Genomic DNA, 16,887 nt, shown 5'->3' on the forward strand with positions numbered 1-16,887 from the left:
ACATTAGGCACCAGCTTGTCGGAATACAACGCTCGCCCCAAAACACGCTCGCCCCGGTTCAAATCCGGCGACCTCGGAACGGTCGCCACCAGGTATTCCTATAAACGTAACCTCAGTAAAACTATGCCTAAACCTAACCTTATTCCTAAACGTATAACCTCAGTAAAACTATGCCTAAACCTAACCTTATTCCTAAACGTATAACCTCAGTAAAACTATGTCTAAACCTAACCTTATTCCTAAACTTAACCTCAGTAAAACAAGTGAACCAGGAGACCTGGTACTGCCAGACCCCTAGTAGTTGAGATCTGGATGGCTTTGCATGACGTGTGTGCAGAGGAAAAGAGGGACAGACGGACAGACCGACAGACCGACCGACCGACCGACCGACAAAGCCTCATGTAGGCCGACCCCCTGGGTCTGGCAACTATGCCTAAACCTAACCTTATTCCTAATCTTAACCTCAGTAAAACTATGCCTAAACCTAACCTAATTACTAACCTTAACCTCACTAAAATAACTACAAGAACCGCTCAGGGCGAGCGGTCCGTGGAAAAAATGGGGGCGAGCGCATTTCGGGGCGAGTCTTCCAGTTGACCACTCTTACTCTTTAGGATGATGACTGCTCTTTTTTTTTTTTTTTTACAACTTTATTTTACAGTTTTTATGTTACATACACGAATATACACGTATAAATGTATAGCATTTTATACAAAAAAAGAGATCGCGTTGATATAACATACAAGACTATATAGACACACATACAACCCCCCCCCCCTCCCCCCTCCCCCCTTAGGCTCCAAAGAAAAATAAAAAAAAGAAAAAAAAAACAAAGCAGTGGGACAAGATTACAATCAAAACACAGTTCTCACAGTTCTAGACAGAGATACCTCTCCTTATTCTATATACTATATATACTATATAACAGGGACAGTTCTTCACATCACAAGTCGGACATAGATAAATATGTACAAAAATAATAATAACAATTAACTGAACAGTTTTAGTTAAAGGAAAATTCTTCAACAAAATCAACAAAGGGACTCCAAGCTAAAATAAAGTTGTTGCGGGCTCTATGCACTCTATACCTGAGTTTCTCAAGAGGTAGGAAAGACAAGACTTCTTTTAGCCATTGCGAGAAAGAGGGTGCTTTGTCGGACTTCCAATTTAAGAGAATCAGTCTACAAGCTAATAAGGAGGCAAATGCCAAAGCGTTTGCTTGTGGAGATGTGACTGTACAGTCAGGGGGAGTTATGCCAAAAATGGCCGTGTGGAAAGAGGGAGTTATTGCTTTTCCACACATATGAGAGAATACTTCAAATATTCGTCTCCAGTAGGTATTGAGGGAGGGGCACGTCCAGAACATATGGCCCAGTGATGCTGGGGTCTGGCTGCATCTCGGGCAGCCAGGTTCTGGGATGTTAAAGAGTCTGGCCAGCTTCTCCCCTGAGTAATGAAGCCGGTGTAATACCTTAAATTGAATTAAACCATGGCGTATACACATTGAAGAAGTGTGAATACGTAGTAGACTGTCCTGCCACATCTCCTCAGGAAGCTCAACACCCAGATCCCTCTCCCAGGCAGTTCTCACTCTGTCCCAAGTTACTGGTTTTAGGTCCCCTATCAAAGCATATATCACAGACACACGTTTTTTTGCGTAGGGACCAAATTCCAAAATGACATCCAGTTGATTTCTGGGTGGCTTGTAAGGGTATGAGGAAAACATTTTCTGGGTAAAACTGCGGATTTGAAGAAACCTAAAGAAATGGGACCTGGGTATATTATGATCTGCATTGAGTGTTTCAAAAGGAATGAATGTCTCGTCTGGGAAGAGATCACAGAAAAACACCAATCCATTCCTGTGCCAATACTGAAACGCTTTGTCCACCACGGATGGGGGAAATAGAGGATTATTTGTCACTGGGAAAAATCTGCTAGGTTGTTTTAAGCCAAAATGTTTTCGGAACTGTAACCATATTTTAAGTGAGGCTTTAACCACAGGGTTTGTAAGTTGTATGTTACGGCTAAATGGTAGTGGTGAGGTGAGTATTGGCAAAGGATTGGACAGCAACTCCATATGAACCCAGTCAGGTCCCTGTTCATACTCATATGTGTATCTCCAATGCAAACATTTTACAATATTTGCAGCCCAATAGTACCATAGAAAGTTTGGTAAACCCAGTCCTCCAGCTTCCCTAGGAACCTCTAAGTACATTTTTTTCATCCTAGGGTTCGAATTATTCCAAATAAAAGATGAGATTAACCTATCTATTTGTGACCGCTCACAGTGGTTTGAGACACAACGGGGCCATGGTAATTTTTCAGGTTTTTACATATTATGAAAGTACAGAATGTAAGCTTTCATATGATGTATCATTCATTAAAATTGGACAATATTTGAAGAAGATGTGATCATTTTAAACTTGTTGAACCAGAAACCCCAAAGTAAAGAAAATGCCCTGGCAAGATTTTTAACTTTCAACACCTCTGGGGCCCTGAAAATGGGTGTGAAAATGGGAGTGACATAGGTGTTAACTCCACCCCTAACCACGCCCCTAACCACTCCCCCACTTGCTGTACTGTCAACTGTCAGCTGTCAATAATTGAAACAGAGACCTTGTATGTATTTTTATGTGGCAGGGCAGCTGGCATAAACCAGGAGAACCAGGAGATCATCAAATAATCATAATAATAATAATAAAGGGAGAAGAGAATAAAACTAGTTTGTTTATTTTCACAGTGCATGACTACAAGAAAGAACAAAACACATTACTTAAAAAACAGCAATTGTGCAGTCTAAAAACACTGGATGGTCAGAGGGTATAGCTATACAACTATAGAATCAGAATCAGCTTTACAAAGTATTTACATATTTACACATAGTACCTGAGATTAGCTAGAGTGAGCATAGCAGCATAATGCATACTGTGCATGATATACTCATGGACGTTAAGGTGCTAGAAAAACTCACCAAAAAAAGACCAGTCAGTGCGTTGTACATGGAATTAAGGTGCAAAATGTCAGTGTGCGTCGACCGCATAATCCACATACAGAAGACAAAAAGTCAAGTCACTTGTCCCTGGTAGAATCCACAGTTAGTTCAGCAGCCTGACGGCAGCCAGGTGAAAGCTGTTCGTGAACCATGGTGCTATACTCGGACAGTCTTCTTCTGAGGTGCTGTGGACTTTGGTTTGGGGCATGTGGTGTCTTTTGCATCATCGCGACAGAACTTTCTGATTTCCTTAAAAAGATATTCCTGTCGGGCCATGTCCAGTCCAGGTGGGGGTTGCATTGGAAAACCATCTACTGGGGGAAAGACACCAGGTATCTTGAGCAGCTGAAACTCCACTACTTCTGCGTCACGGTCTTTTTGGGCCATCACCACACCAGGTTTATCTGCATCAAAGCTGTAATAGAGTAGAAGCAAACATTTAAAAAAAGAATATTGTCCACTGTTACAACACATCATTTTCACAAAATAGAATAGAATAGCTAATACAATGACCATGATAATTACCTGAAGTGTTGGTAGCTCTTAAGTTGTGGAAACTTGCGGCAGTAGGGAGACAGATGCTGCTGCCAGTCGTAGCTTTCAACCAGCACTGTGCCATCTTCATGTCCCACAATCTGGGAGACGTTCACCCCCTTCACCTCAGAGCTCTTAGTCATCACCGTAGCAATGTCTGCTAAGGTGTCCACTCTGCTCTTCCTGAAGACTTGCTTGAAGCGTCCAAAACACCAGTCTGGGCCAAACTTGGTGTGGCCGGCAATCAGGAGGTGGACGCCTAGCTTCTTGTGAAGCTTGTGAATCGTCCGCCATGCACAGTACCACAGCACATAGTTGTTCTTGTTTTGCCCACTGCAGTTGTCACAATGAAGGTCCACGTTTGCTTCTCCAACTCCATAGTTGTTGAAAAAATGATGCATGTAGCTGATTTGCTCCTGGTGCTTTTCTGCCATCTTCTCGTCGCTTATGTTGACACTTCGGCTTAGCTGGTAGTTGTTTTCATGGCACTTCCAGCACAGATCGGTCCTGGGTTTGATGCTTGTTACCTGAGGGAGAATCGCCCTCCAAAGCCCTCGGAAGCATCCGAGACCAACAACACGTTGCCCTGTAATGAGAGAGAGAGTATGAGATTTAATAAAATGGGCTGTGTACATGGGTGCATCCTATAAACTATTTAATCCCTATTCAAAAATTATATAAATACTTTTTTTTTAAATCAAGTAAAATATTTAAAAAGATAGCAGATCTACAAGCTCAGTGCCTTTTTTATTTATTTATTAAAACAAATAAAGAATAATCACATACCATCTTCCATAGCAGCTTTGTAGAGACGCCACACTGAGGCTTTGGTGACATTACTTGGCAGCAACTTTAAACTGTAATCTTTGTGACCAGGGTGTCGACCTGGCAGGGAAATGGCATGGACCTCTGCATAGTTTGTGATGAATGTCAGGACACTTTTGATGTCCTCAGTAGTCAGGAATTTCTTGTTTGTCCTTGGGCCTTTCTTTCTCTGGCGTGGTGTTAAACCATTCTCCTTGTAGTGTTTCTTAAGGGCATGGAGAAGGTTGTTGCTGATCCTGGACAAAACAACAACACAAACACTTGGTTACAAACTAGCAGCTAACAACGTCATTTAAATACATGGATACATGGTTTGTATTTACTGTTCAGCGTTTGGATCCGGTCTAGAGCCCGCCCATTGTATCCGCTATTTACACCATACACATGCATAACGTTCACTAACTGTTTCCGTGTCCGTCTAGACCGGATGTTGATTGTACGTGGCTGTATGCTTGGTTTCTATTTACTGTTCAGCGTTTGGATCCGGTCTAGAGCCCGCCCATTGTATCCGCTATTTACACCATACACATGCATAACGTTCACTAACTGTTTCCGTGTCCGTCTAGGCCGGATGTTGCTGCTAACAGCACAGTGTAAAACCAAAACACTCGCTCTTTTTTTTCTGTTCCGTCTTTCTAAAGGCATCATAAACACACTGGTTTCAGAGACTAGCCCCTGAATATAAACATAAGTCAAGACAATAATAATAAACTGAAACTCACCCATAGACGAAGCAAAATGTAGCGCGACACACCACGACGGCATTCACCATGTACGTTGATCTGTTGATCAGTCGCTTCTTATTCACTTTCTTGGTGGACTGAGTGACTTCTGAGTCATTCATACACGTCTTTATAATCCCCAAAATAACCATGTCTTTCTGGTCCTTCGACAATGATGCCATGTCCGTCCTGGTCTCCCAAATCATGTCTGGATCGAGTTGTTGACTGCACGAAACATGCAGCCCTTCTACGTTCTCTTTGGATTTGGATCTCTTTTCGCATTTGCAATCAAAGTTTCTAATCTTCTCCATTTCTGCTGGTCGATCATTGTCCACGGCGACATTATTAACTTCTGCACATAGTAACAGCGGGCCAATTCCGACGTGTACGCCACCGGGAGCGGCTGTCCCACCGGTTTCATCGTCCTCGTTGTCAGAACACAAACTGCTGTTGATTTGATCAAAAACAATGTTGTGGTCTTCATCTTCAGAGTCGGATTCGTCCGTGATCGCTGAGTCAGAGTCACTGCCACCGTGTATGAAGTCCAAAATAAATCCTTCCAGAATGCTGTCCTGTCCTGTCCCAGTTCCTCCATTCAAGGCTTTTACTAAACGTGTTGTACTAGCCATGAAGAATGCTGTTGTGTTTACTCTCTGACAGAAACACGCTGCTACTTAAGGGCGGTACTCTGGTGCGTGAAACTGGAGAACAATGACTAGCCAGGCCAATCGAAACTCTATGCAAATTCTGGTTGGAATGTTGTTCAACCCCCAAAATACGCACGGAAACTCTCTTAAAAACAGAGCCATGTTCACAATGTAATTGTAACCATTTAATGACTATTTAACGACTTTCTGGTGGAATACAAACCTTCTTCAACATTCGAACTGTGTTAATATGGGGAAAAACGAAAAACACAAAAAATAAAAATCTAACTTTATTCCCCATTTTCGGCCGTTTGGCAACTTGCGAGTTCTGTACCCAAACACTGTAAGCGGTCACATTTGTTTAAATGATATTTTTGATATGAATATAGGAATCATTTGGAAGAGATAGAGAAACCTAGGTAAAACCGTCATTTTAACTATATTAATACGCCCAGCTAATGAAATCGGTAGTGTTGACCACTTTTTGAAGTCTTGTGTTGTTCGTTCAATTAATGTTTTAAAATTATGATTATATAGTTCCCCCATTGTATGGGTGACTTTCACTCCCAAATAAGTGAAAGCTTTAAAGGGGCTACACCATGAATTAAAAAAAATATATTATATATAAATATTGCCCCCTAATACGTTTTAAACAGGTTGTAAGCCTAAAAAACATCCAGATATTTTTTCTCACAATCTGACTGTCTGTCATTCCAAGCTTTTTCAGCTGCAATACCAAAACGTCCTATTGGGCAGGGGGGAGCTACTGAGCAATTCTGTCTGGCTATCGTCAATGCAAAATCAGTGCAAGTGACATCACTTGCACAGCCATTCTGAAATGGCCTGTTCAGACAAGCCCATTCAGGAAATCCATGAAATGAGCATGAATGACTGAATGTTAAAAAAAAATATTTTTTGGGGTACAAGAGACACTGGGGAGCCCAAAAAATACTAAAAACCTAAAAAAAAATGAAATTCATGGTGTAGCCCCTTTAAGTTCAAGTTTGAATGGAAAACTGGAGTAATCTCCATCTTTATGGGTAATTGGAAAAAGCAAACTCTTTGAATAGTTCAACTTATAGCCCGACAGGTGACTAAAATTGTCCAGAGTGAGCAGTACTTTTGGTATCGAATCCGCTGGGTTGGATATGTACAGGAGTAAGTCATCTGCATACAGCGACACCTTATGAACTCTACCCCCTCTGGAGATGCCACTAATGCCATCCTCTGCCCGGATAGCTATGGCAAGAGGTTCAATTGCCAAGTCAAACAGATAGGGGGAGAGACCACAACCCTGCCTGCAGGACCTATGAAGCGGAAAGCAGCCAGAAATGTTATTATTGGTTCGTACTGCAGACACAGGTGAGTCACATATTATTTTGACCCAAGTTAAGAATGATGGACCGAAACCAAATCTCTCTAAGACCGTAAATAGGTACTGCCATTCTACCCTATCGAATGCCTTGGCCGCGTCCAGCGAGACCACGACCTCTGTCTGACCTCCAGAGGGAGGTGTATATAAAACATTGAACAGGCGGCGCATATTATAAAACGACTGTCTGCCTGGTATAAAGCCGGTTTGGTCCTGATTGATAATAGTTGGAATTACAGCTTCGAGACGAGTAGCTAGTATTTTGGTAAGAATTTTGTAGTCACAATTCAGTAGGCTTATTGGGCGGTATGAGCCGCACAGCAAGGGGTCTTTGTCTTTTTTAAGCAATACTGATATTATGGCTTGTGTCATAGTTTGAGGCAGTTGGCATCGCTCAAATATTTCCTTATACAGTTGGCTGAGAACCGGAGCCAGTTTAGCAGCAAATTCTTTATAAATTTCAATTGAAAAGCCATCTGGCCCCGGTGCCTTGCCGCTCTGCATGGATTTAATTGCTTGTATGACTTCGCCCGTCGAAATCCCTCTATCTATCTGCTTTCGGTCCTCAGGAGTAATCTCCGGCAGAGTTAAGCCGTCTAGGAAGGCCTGGACATCTGATGGGTCAGTGGGTGTTTCTGATGTATAAAGGGCTGTATAGTATTGCTTAAATTGATCATTTATTTCTATTGGGTTAGTGGTTCTCTCCCCTGTTGACATACTGATCTCGGGAATGGCACTGGTGGCAGCTGCTTGTCTTATCTGGTGGGCCAGGAGTTTACCAGCCCTCTCCCCGTGTTCATAAAATTTCTGTCTTGATTTGAAAAACAACTGCTCTGTTCGTTTGATAGAGAGGTTATCATATTCTGCTTTCAGCAGTAGTTTTTCTTTATAAAGTTCGGGTGTTGGAGAGTCGGCATATAAACGGTCCACCTCTGCTATACTATTAGACAGGTCACACAGGCGCTGTTTATGCTTCTTTCTCTCGTGTGCCGTGTAGGATATGATCTGACCCCGGAGGTAGCATTTAAGAGCTTGCCAGACTGTCGATAGTGACATATCTGGTGTCTGGTTAATTTCTAGAAAATAATCAATCTGTTGAGCAATTAATTCTTTAAATGAATCTCTAGACAGCATCAAAGGATCAAAGCGCCAAGTACGTTGAGGTCTGACACATTCTGGAAAATGTATGTCTAATTGCACTGGACTATGGTCAGATATGACAATGCTATTGTATTGGCTGTTTTTTACCAGAGAAAGACTCCTACTATCTAACAGAAAGAAATCGATCCTAGAATATGAGTGATGTACGGGGGAAAAGAACAAGTATTGTCTAACAGTTGGATTGTCTCTTCTCCATGGGTCAAAGAGTGCATATGTTTCTATGAATGACTGAATAACAGCACCAGCTTTTGAGATCTTACTATTTGGTCTGGGACTTGATCTATCCTGTTGCGGCCATAAAACAAGGTTAAAATCCCCCCCCCCAATATAGTTGGTAATTATTGAGGTCGGGGAGTGTTGCTATAAAGTTAGTGAAAAAAACTGGGTCGTCCCAATTTGGTCCATATATATTGGCTAATGCCACACTAGTGCCATAGAGGGTACCCGTCACTATCACATATCTCCCTCTAGAGTCAGCTATAGTCTGTTGCGGGACAAATGGAACACCCTTTCTAATCAGAATAGCTGTGCCCCGTGTCCTATTTTCGTTCTTAGAGCAGAAAATTTGTCCTATCCAAGCTTTTTTTAATTTTGCATGTTCACTTGAACGTAAATGGGTCTCTTGTAAAAACCTTACATCTGAGCCCAAAGATTTTAGATGTGCAAAGACCCTACTGCGTTTTACTGGGTTATGAATTCCTCTAATGTTCCAACTTATAAAGCGAAGATGTCCTGTATTTAAAGTGTCAGCCATCAAGGTCTGATATAGATGAGTAAATGACTGAAAAGGTCCCTGTCCAATGTGAAAACGTGTCAAAGAAAAGAGTTAACAGTCCCTGCTTAAAAACCACATGAAAAAAACGGAGCCTAAAAAACCTATGCTGATCTACTAAACCCCTTGAGATCGCATACCCCATTGTTGCTATCTAGCTGTCAAGCTAACAAAAACGCAACAAAAAGCAAGCCATGGCCTGTATTACAAAAATATATATACATCTGCCAGTAAAGTGGGCTAATTTTTCTCCTGAAAGTGGAAAAAAAAAACTAAAACAAATGGGGAAAACAACAACAACAAACTAAAAGATGGGCAACGGAGCCAACACAGTTATGTAGCCAAGAGCTTCATGGCAGTCTTCAGAAAGGAAACACAGTAGCAACAGCATTACAGGAAAAAAAAAAAAGAATACAGGGGAAAAAACAGGAAAGAGAAAACTAAATAACCTTCTCTGTATTCTATATTAGGCCATATGCTGTTTTTTTTTCTTGTTTCTTTTTTTTTTAAATGACATATATAGAAATTTAGCCTGAACATAATATACACATACATACACACATACATACATACACATATATACATATATATATATATATATATATATATATATATACATACATATACATACATACACACACACGTACACATACACACACACATCAGTACATACCAAACAATTAACTAAGACCGATTAAACTATTGTACATTGGTGTGGGAAGTCAATCCTATAATATGTCAAAGCATTCAACTGCTCAATCTGCTCAGTGTAGTGAAAATGGGCAAAAAATGACAAAAAACGATTGTTAGACTGCAATGCAGCCTGGTGTCCACTAAGTGGAGCTCTCTTTAGCACGGAAACCGGAAACAGTGAACCGGAAACAATGAACCGGAAACAATGAACCGGAAACAGTTAACTATTGGTTCCGCCCGTCAAACCGGAACCGGAAATCAACGCGTGTAACAGGAAAGGGAAACGAGCCATATCCGCATGTATATCCTGCACTAGTAGCCGCCCACTGTTGGACATAATACACGGCCCGTGCGTAAAGGTATAGCATTAGCCATAATAGCTCCAGCTGCACGTCAAGCCAGAACGTTACAGACAATCAAACGGTCGAAAAAATATAAATAAAATAATTCAAAAATGTGAACATGAATCGCAAGTTTCAGACAGTAAAACAGTAAGTAAAAATAATAAGTAAACCCCCCCCCCCTCCCCCCAACAAGGAACGAACTGAATAGTAGTAGAAGTAGCACAGTCAACAATCAGTAACCAAACATTGAAATTGAAGCGTTTTTTAAGGCTGTGCATATCCAAAGATTACCAACATTAAAGTAAAATACCTTATGTCCAAAAGAGCAAGATTGGTTATGCGTGTGGGAACAACCAAACCTAACTCCTTCATAGCAGTGGATCACTCCGTTGTTGTTGGTGTTGTTTTGGTGTCGGGTGCCAGGGCCAGGGGTGTCCATCGGTTTACGCACTCCATTGCTCGCAAAGCATCGGTGAAGGAACGTTCAGTTTCCCCCGGGAGGGTGACCCGGAGGGTAGCGGGGAAGTAGAGCCTGGCGACGGCTCCGTTGATCGTCTTAACCTTCGTGCGTACGTCTCCAAAAGCAGCTCTCTTCTTCCTCACGGCATCGGTGTAGTCGGGCCATAGTGACAGCTTTTTTCCCCGGTACATGAGGGATCCTCCTTGGGTAGCCTTAGGCAACATATCGTCACGGACCCGAGTATAGTGCACCTTCATAATGAACATACGAGGCGGATCTCCCGGTGCCGGTTTGGCTCGTAACGACCTGTGAGCGCGGTCCAGTAGGGGGGCTTCAGAAAGTTGAAATAGTTCTTTCAAAAGTTCGGAGACAAACTCCGTGGGTCGCCCCTTTTCTGCCCCCTCCTCCACCCCCACCAAGCGTAAATTCTGACGTCTACTGTAACATTCTTGCTGTTCACATTTGGCTTGTAAACTTTGCATATCTTCTTTAAGCCGGTCCACCGTGAGCTGAAGTTCCGTAACATTATCCCCTGTGGAATTAGCCGATTCCTCCAATTCTACGAGGCGGCCATTATGCGAAGCTAACGTGGCTTGCAAGCCGGCAACCGAGGAGGCCAGCTCATGTTTTACAGATTTAATTTCAGCATGCAGATCTTTGTTGGCTGACTCAATTTTTGCAAAGACAGAGTCCCTGAGTGAATTCAGTGCTTCAGTTAGAATTTTCGGAGTAAGTGTGTCAACTGAATCTTCCACCATGTCTGGGGTTGGGGACTTAGCCTGTGGGGATGATGAAGCAGCGTCCATGTTGTTAGCATTAGCCCTAGCCACACGTTGATTCTTTGCAGACTTGCTTCTGGTGTCTGTCATTGCGACTCATTTATGTCCAAAACGAATGAATAGATGTAACGTTGTTGTTTGCTGAATCCCACTATAGTTTATGACAATTTTCAGAGCAAAGCAGTCTCAGAGCGGAGCGGAGCGTGTCAGAGCGGAGCGTCTCAGAGCAGAGCGTCTCAGAGCGGAGCGTCTCAGAGCAGAGCGGAGCAGAGCAGAGCGTCTCAGAGCGGAGCGGAGCAGAGCAGAGCGTCTCAGAGCAGAGCGTCTCAGAGCGGAGCGGAGCAGAGCAGAGCGTCTCAGAGCGGAGCGGAGCAGAGCAGAGCGTCTCAGAGCGGAGCAGAGCGTCTCAGAGCGGAGCGTCTCAGAGCGGAACGGAGCAGAGCGTCTCAGAGCGGAGCGGAGCAGAGCGTCTCAGAGCGGAGCGTCTCAGAGCGGAGCGGAGCAGAGCGTCTCAGAGCAGAGCGTCTCAGAGCAGAGCGGAGCAGAGCGTCTCAGAGCGGAGCAGAGCGTCTCAGAGCGGAGCGGAACAGAGCGTCTCAGAGCGGAGCGGAGCAGAGCGTCTCAGAGCGGAGCGGAGCAGAGCGTCTCAGAGCGGAGCGTCTCAGAGCAGAGCGTCTCAGAGCGGAGCATCTCAGAGCGGAGCGGAGCAGAGCGTCTCAGAGCGGAGCGGAGCGGAACAGTCTCAGAGCGGAGCGTCTCAGAGCGGAGCGTCTCAGAGCGGAGCGGTCTCAGAGCAGAGCGTCTCAGAGCAGAGCGTCTCAGAGCAGAGCGGTCTCAGAGCAGAGCGGTCTCAGAGCGGAGCGTCTCAGAGCAGAGCGTCTCAGAGCAGAGCAGTCTCGCGTCTCAGAGCAGAGCGTCTCAGAGCAGAGCAGTCTCAGAGCAGAGCGGAGCGTCGCAGAGCGGAGCGTCGCAGAGCGGAGCAGTCTCAGAGCAGAGCGTCTCAGAGCAGAGCGGTCTCAGAGCGGAGCAGTCTCAGAGCGGAGCGTCTCAGAGCAGAGCGTCTCAGAGCAGAGCGTCTCAGAGCGGAGCAGTCTCAGAGCGGAGCAGTCTCAGAGCAGAGCGTCTCAGAGCAGAGCGTCTCAGAGCAGAGTGTCTCAGAGCAGAGCAGAGCGTCTCAGAGCAGAGCGTCTCAGAGCAGAGCAGTCTCAGAGCAGAGCGTCTCAGAGCGGAGCAGTCTCAGAGCAGAGCGTCTCAGAGCAGAGCGTCTCAGAGCAGAGCGTCTCAGAGCAGAGGCGTCTCAGAGCAGAGCAGTCTCAGAGCGGAGCAGTCTCAGAGCGGAGCAGTCTCAGAGCAGAGCGTCTCAGAGCAGAGCGTCTCAGAGCAGAGCAGAGCGTCTCAGAGCAGAGCGTCTCAGAGCAGAGCAGAGCGTCTCAGAGCAGAGCGTCTCAGAGCAGAGCAGTCTCAGAGCAGAGCGTCTCAGAGCGGAGCAGTCTCAGAGCAGAGCGTCTCAGAGCAGAGCGTCTCAGAGCAGAGCGTCTCAGAGCAAAGCAGTCTCAGAGCAGAGCGGAGCGTCTCAGAGCAGAGCGTCTCAGAGCAGAGCGTCTCAGAGCAGAGCGGTCTCAGAGCGGAGCGTCTCAGAGCAGAGAGTCTCAGAGCGGAGCAGTCTCAGAGCAGAGCGTCTCAGAGCAGAGCATCTCAGAGCAGAGCGGAGCGTCGCAGAGCGGAGCGTCGCAGAGCGGAGCGTCTCAGAGCGGAGCAGTCTCAGAGCGGAGCGTCTCATTGATGACATCAGGTATAACAGATGACATTTGTTCTAAGCACATATATGGGCATAAGGTGGGTATAAAAGTGGGATCAGAGACCAATCGACTTCCCATTTGGCACTGCACTCCGTTGGGTCTTCAGCAATGCACACTTTAAGTCTGAGGTCGGCCGGCTAACTGGTTCACACACACTCACATCTGTTCTGTGCATTTATAGATGGAAAACGTAATATAATAGACAATGGAAAAGGGGACGGCGGAGGTCTATGTTGTGTGTGACGTCAGCCCAGAGCTCCATCAGACCTATATATGGTGCTATAGACGTCACGATAGGTAGAAGACACATAAGGGAACAGAAACACAGTTGAGAGAAGAGAGACAGAAACCCTCTGAGTATGTCTCCTCCACAGGAGAACGTCCGGCTCCAGTCAATCGAGGCGGAGAAGGAGCCGTTCCAGAAGGTTTACCGGATGGGCTCAGTGCTGAACAGCGGGGGATTCGGCACGGTATATGCTGGAAGCAGGATTGCTGATGGCGCTCCGGTCGCTGTGAAACACGTTACCAAGGTTGACAACTGGGGCACAATCAAGGGCTCCACGGTGCCCCTGGAGATCCTGCTCCTGAGGAAAGTGAGCAGCGCGTCGTTCCGCGGGGTCATCCGCCTTCTGGACTACTACAAGTGTCCAGACGGTTGGCTTATTGTCATGGAGCGCCCAGAGATGGCCAAGGATCTGTTCGACTACATCACAGACAAGGGCACACTGGACGAGGAGTCGGCCCGGGGCTTCTTCCGCCAGGTGCTGGAGGCGGTGAGGCACTGCTATGCCTGCGGCGTGGTGCACAGGGACATCAAAAACGAGAACCTGCTGTTGGACCTCCATACTGGGGATCTCAAGCTGATTGATTTCGGTTCAGGGGCTATTCTCAAGGACACGGTCTACACTGATGTCAGTGGTACACGAGAGTACATCCCGCCCGAGTGGATCCGCTTCCATAGATACCACGGCCGCTCAGCGACGGTGTGGTCGCTGGGCGTGCAGCTGTATGACATGGTGTGCGGGAACGTCCCCTTCGAACGGGACGAGGAGATTCTCAGAGGACGCTTGTACTTCAGGAGGAGGATTTCTCCTGATTGCAAGCACTTGATCAAGTGGTGCCTGGCCCTGCGGCCTTCGGACCGGCCCTCTCTGGAGCAGATCTGGAACCACGCCTGGATGCGGGCCCTCCCTGTCCCTGGTGGGCCTTGCCCTTTTGGGAAGATTGTTGTCTGTACTAATGTGGAAATAAAGTGCAGTGATGGGCGAATCCACCAGGGGACCGTGACCTCACTGAACGAAGACAACAAGAGTGTCACAGTGGAGTGGTTTGAGGACAGAGACAAAAAAAGTAAAGAGATCGACTTGGGGAGCATATTTTCTCTAAACCCACACGTGGCCCCAGATGGGATTATCTCCCGCCCAAAGACCCCACCACCACCTCCCACTCCTGTTTCTGTTAAAGTCAATAAAATGGTAAAGAGCCATAATACACTAACGCTGTCTAAGGGCGACACTCCATCCAGAGATAAAAGAGTGACGTTGCCCCGCGCCAGGCTGCCCCCGGAGTCTGAACGAGCAGCCCCTCCCCCTGCCCAACAGCCTGCACCGGTTAGGACACCACTACTACAGAGGAGTCCAAAGAGGAAGTCCAACTGTGTGAAGGAGGTGGAGAAACTCCAGGAGAAGAGGAAAAGACGTCGGCTACAGCAGCAGGAGCTGAGAGAGAAGAGAGCACAGGAGGTGACCGCCATTCCCAACTGTGAGATCATGAACATGGTCAGAGAGTTCAGAGCCGGTCTAGAATACAGGCCTCTGACCACTGCGGACCTGATTGAAGAGCACAGGATATGTGTTTGTGTGAGGAAGCGTCCACTGAACACCACGGAACTGGTGGATGTGATCACCATCTCCAGCAAAGACGTGGTGATGGTCCACAAACCCAAACAGAAGGTGGACCTGGCCCGCTACCTGGAGAACCAGACCTTCCGCTTCGACTACGCCTTTGACGACTCCACAACCAATGAGATGGTGTACAAGTTCACGGCCAGGCCTCTGGTGGAGACCATCTTTGAGAGCGGCATGGCCACCTGCTTTGCCTACGGACAGACAGGAAGTGGAAAAACACATACTATGGGTGGAGAGTTTTCTGGACAGAATCAGGATTTTTCCAAGGGAATCTACGCACTAACTGCTCGGGATGTATTCCTCATGTTGAAGAACCCCAACTATAAGAAGTTGGAACTACAAGTGTATGCAACCTTCTTTGAAATCTACAATGGAAAAGTGTTTGACCTGCTGAATGGTAAAGCTAAGCTGAGGGTGTTGGAGGACGGTAAAGGGCAGGTTCGGGTGGTGGGACTAGAGGAGAAAGACGTCAGATGTACGGAGGACGTTCTCAAACTTATAGAAGCAGGAAACGGTTGCAGAACACAGGGTCAGACGTCGGGAAATGGCCACTCTTTTAGGAGCCACGCCATGTTCCAGATCATTCTACGAAGCAGAGGCAACATGCATGGGAAGTTCCTGCTAATCGACCTGGCCGGGAACGAGAGCGGCGCCGACAAACCCAGCTCCGACCGCCAGACTCGCCTGGAGGGAGCCGAGATTAACAAGAGTCTGCTGGCACTGAAGGAGTGTATAAGGGCTCTGGGACACAACAAGTCGCACACTCCTTTCAGGACCAGCAAGCTCACTCAAGTCCTCAGAGATTCCTTCATCGGGTACAACTGCCGAACATGCATGATTGCAACCATATCGCCTGGCATTACGTCGTGTGAAAACACGCTCAACACGCTACGCTATGCCAACAGGGTGAAGGAGTTGGCGGTAGACCCACTAGAACCACTAGACCCCGACCAGGTCATGGAAAAGGATCGAACCAGCTGCCACCTGGTCAACCAGCTGGAGCTGGCGCCGCAGAGAGACGACCTCAAGAAGCTCTGTGAGCAGACCGAGAAGTGCCTCAGCTTTTTACCTTCCAGGAAACGCTGTCTCAGATGGTGGCGATGGAGGAACAGGTTCTAGAAGACCACTAATTGGAGGATGACGTGGTGTTATCGGAAATGGCAGAGGAGGTGGACTATGAACATATCCTAGACCAGAAGATGGATATCCTCACTGATCAGTGGTGGAAAGTACATTTACTCAAGTGCTGTACTTAAGTCAAATTATTGAGATTATACTTTTACTTTACTGGAGTATTTCCAAATTACTACATCTACATCTCAGAGGCAAATATTGTACTTTCACGCCAATACAATTATTTTAAAACTTTAGTTACTTTGTAGATTTTGAATATTATTACAAAACATACATTAACCACTTCAGCCCTATTTAAACTTTGGCTATGTTGTGTGCTTATAGATCTGCTATTTTTCTGCACAATCAGTACTTCTACTTTTGTTACTTTAAGTATATTTTGATGCCAATACTTTTGTACTTTTACTCAAGTACATTTTGATTACCGGACTTTTACTTGAAACATAATGTTTCTACATAGCAGTATTGATACTTTTACTCAAGTACTTTTCCCACCACTGTTACTGACTAACTTCAAGTTAACGTGAAGTTCCGTTCTGTGCTCCAGAGAGAGGAACAGATCAACCCCAGAAGGTTCTTAGTGGCATCTAACAGAAACAGAACCACTTAGCCCGTCTCTGCCAGCTATGAAAAGAACACACTAAAAGGACGTCAGGCTCAATTAATTACACTTTTATTAAACCCCTACACTATGAGGGAGGGGGGAAACAGCTGTTTTAGAAAAAGGTAAACATGTGTAGAGGAAA

At 45.8% G+C, this 16,887-nt stretch overlaps 1 pseudogene across 1 annotated transcript; it reads left to right on the forward strand.

Annotated features, from left to right (window-relative positions):
* The first annotated feature begins 13,459 nt into the window (after window positions 1–13,459).
* On the forward strand, window positions 13,460–16,137 carry LOC311046972 (kinesin-like protein KIF2A; annotated as a pseudogene). The gene has a single exon. The product of its transcript is annotated as a kinesin-like protein KIF2A (transcript).
* Window positions 16,138–16,887: the final 750 nt, after the last annotated feature.

The sequence above is a fragment of the Gymnoscopelus microlampas genome (genome assembly GCF_963454915.1).
Source record: "Gymnoscopelus microlampas genome assembly, chromosome: 6".
Classification (NCBI taxonomy): Eukaryota; Metazoa; Chordata; class Actinopteri; order Myctophiformes; family Myctophidae; genus Gymnoscopelus; species Gymnoscopelus microlampas.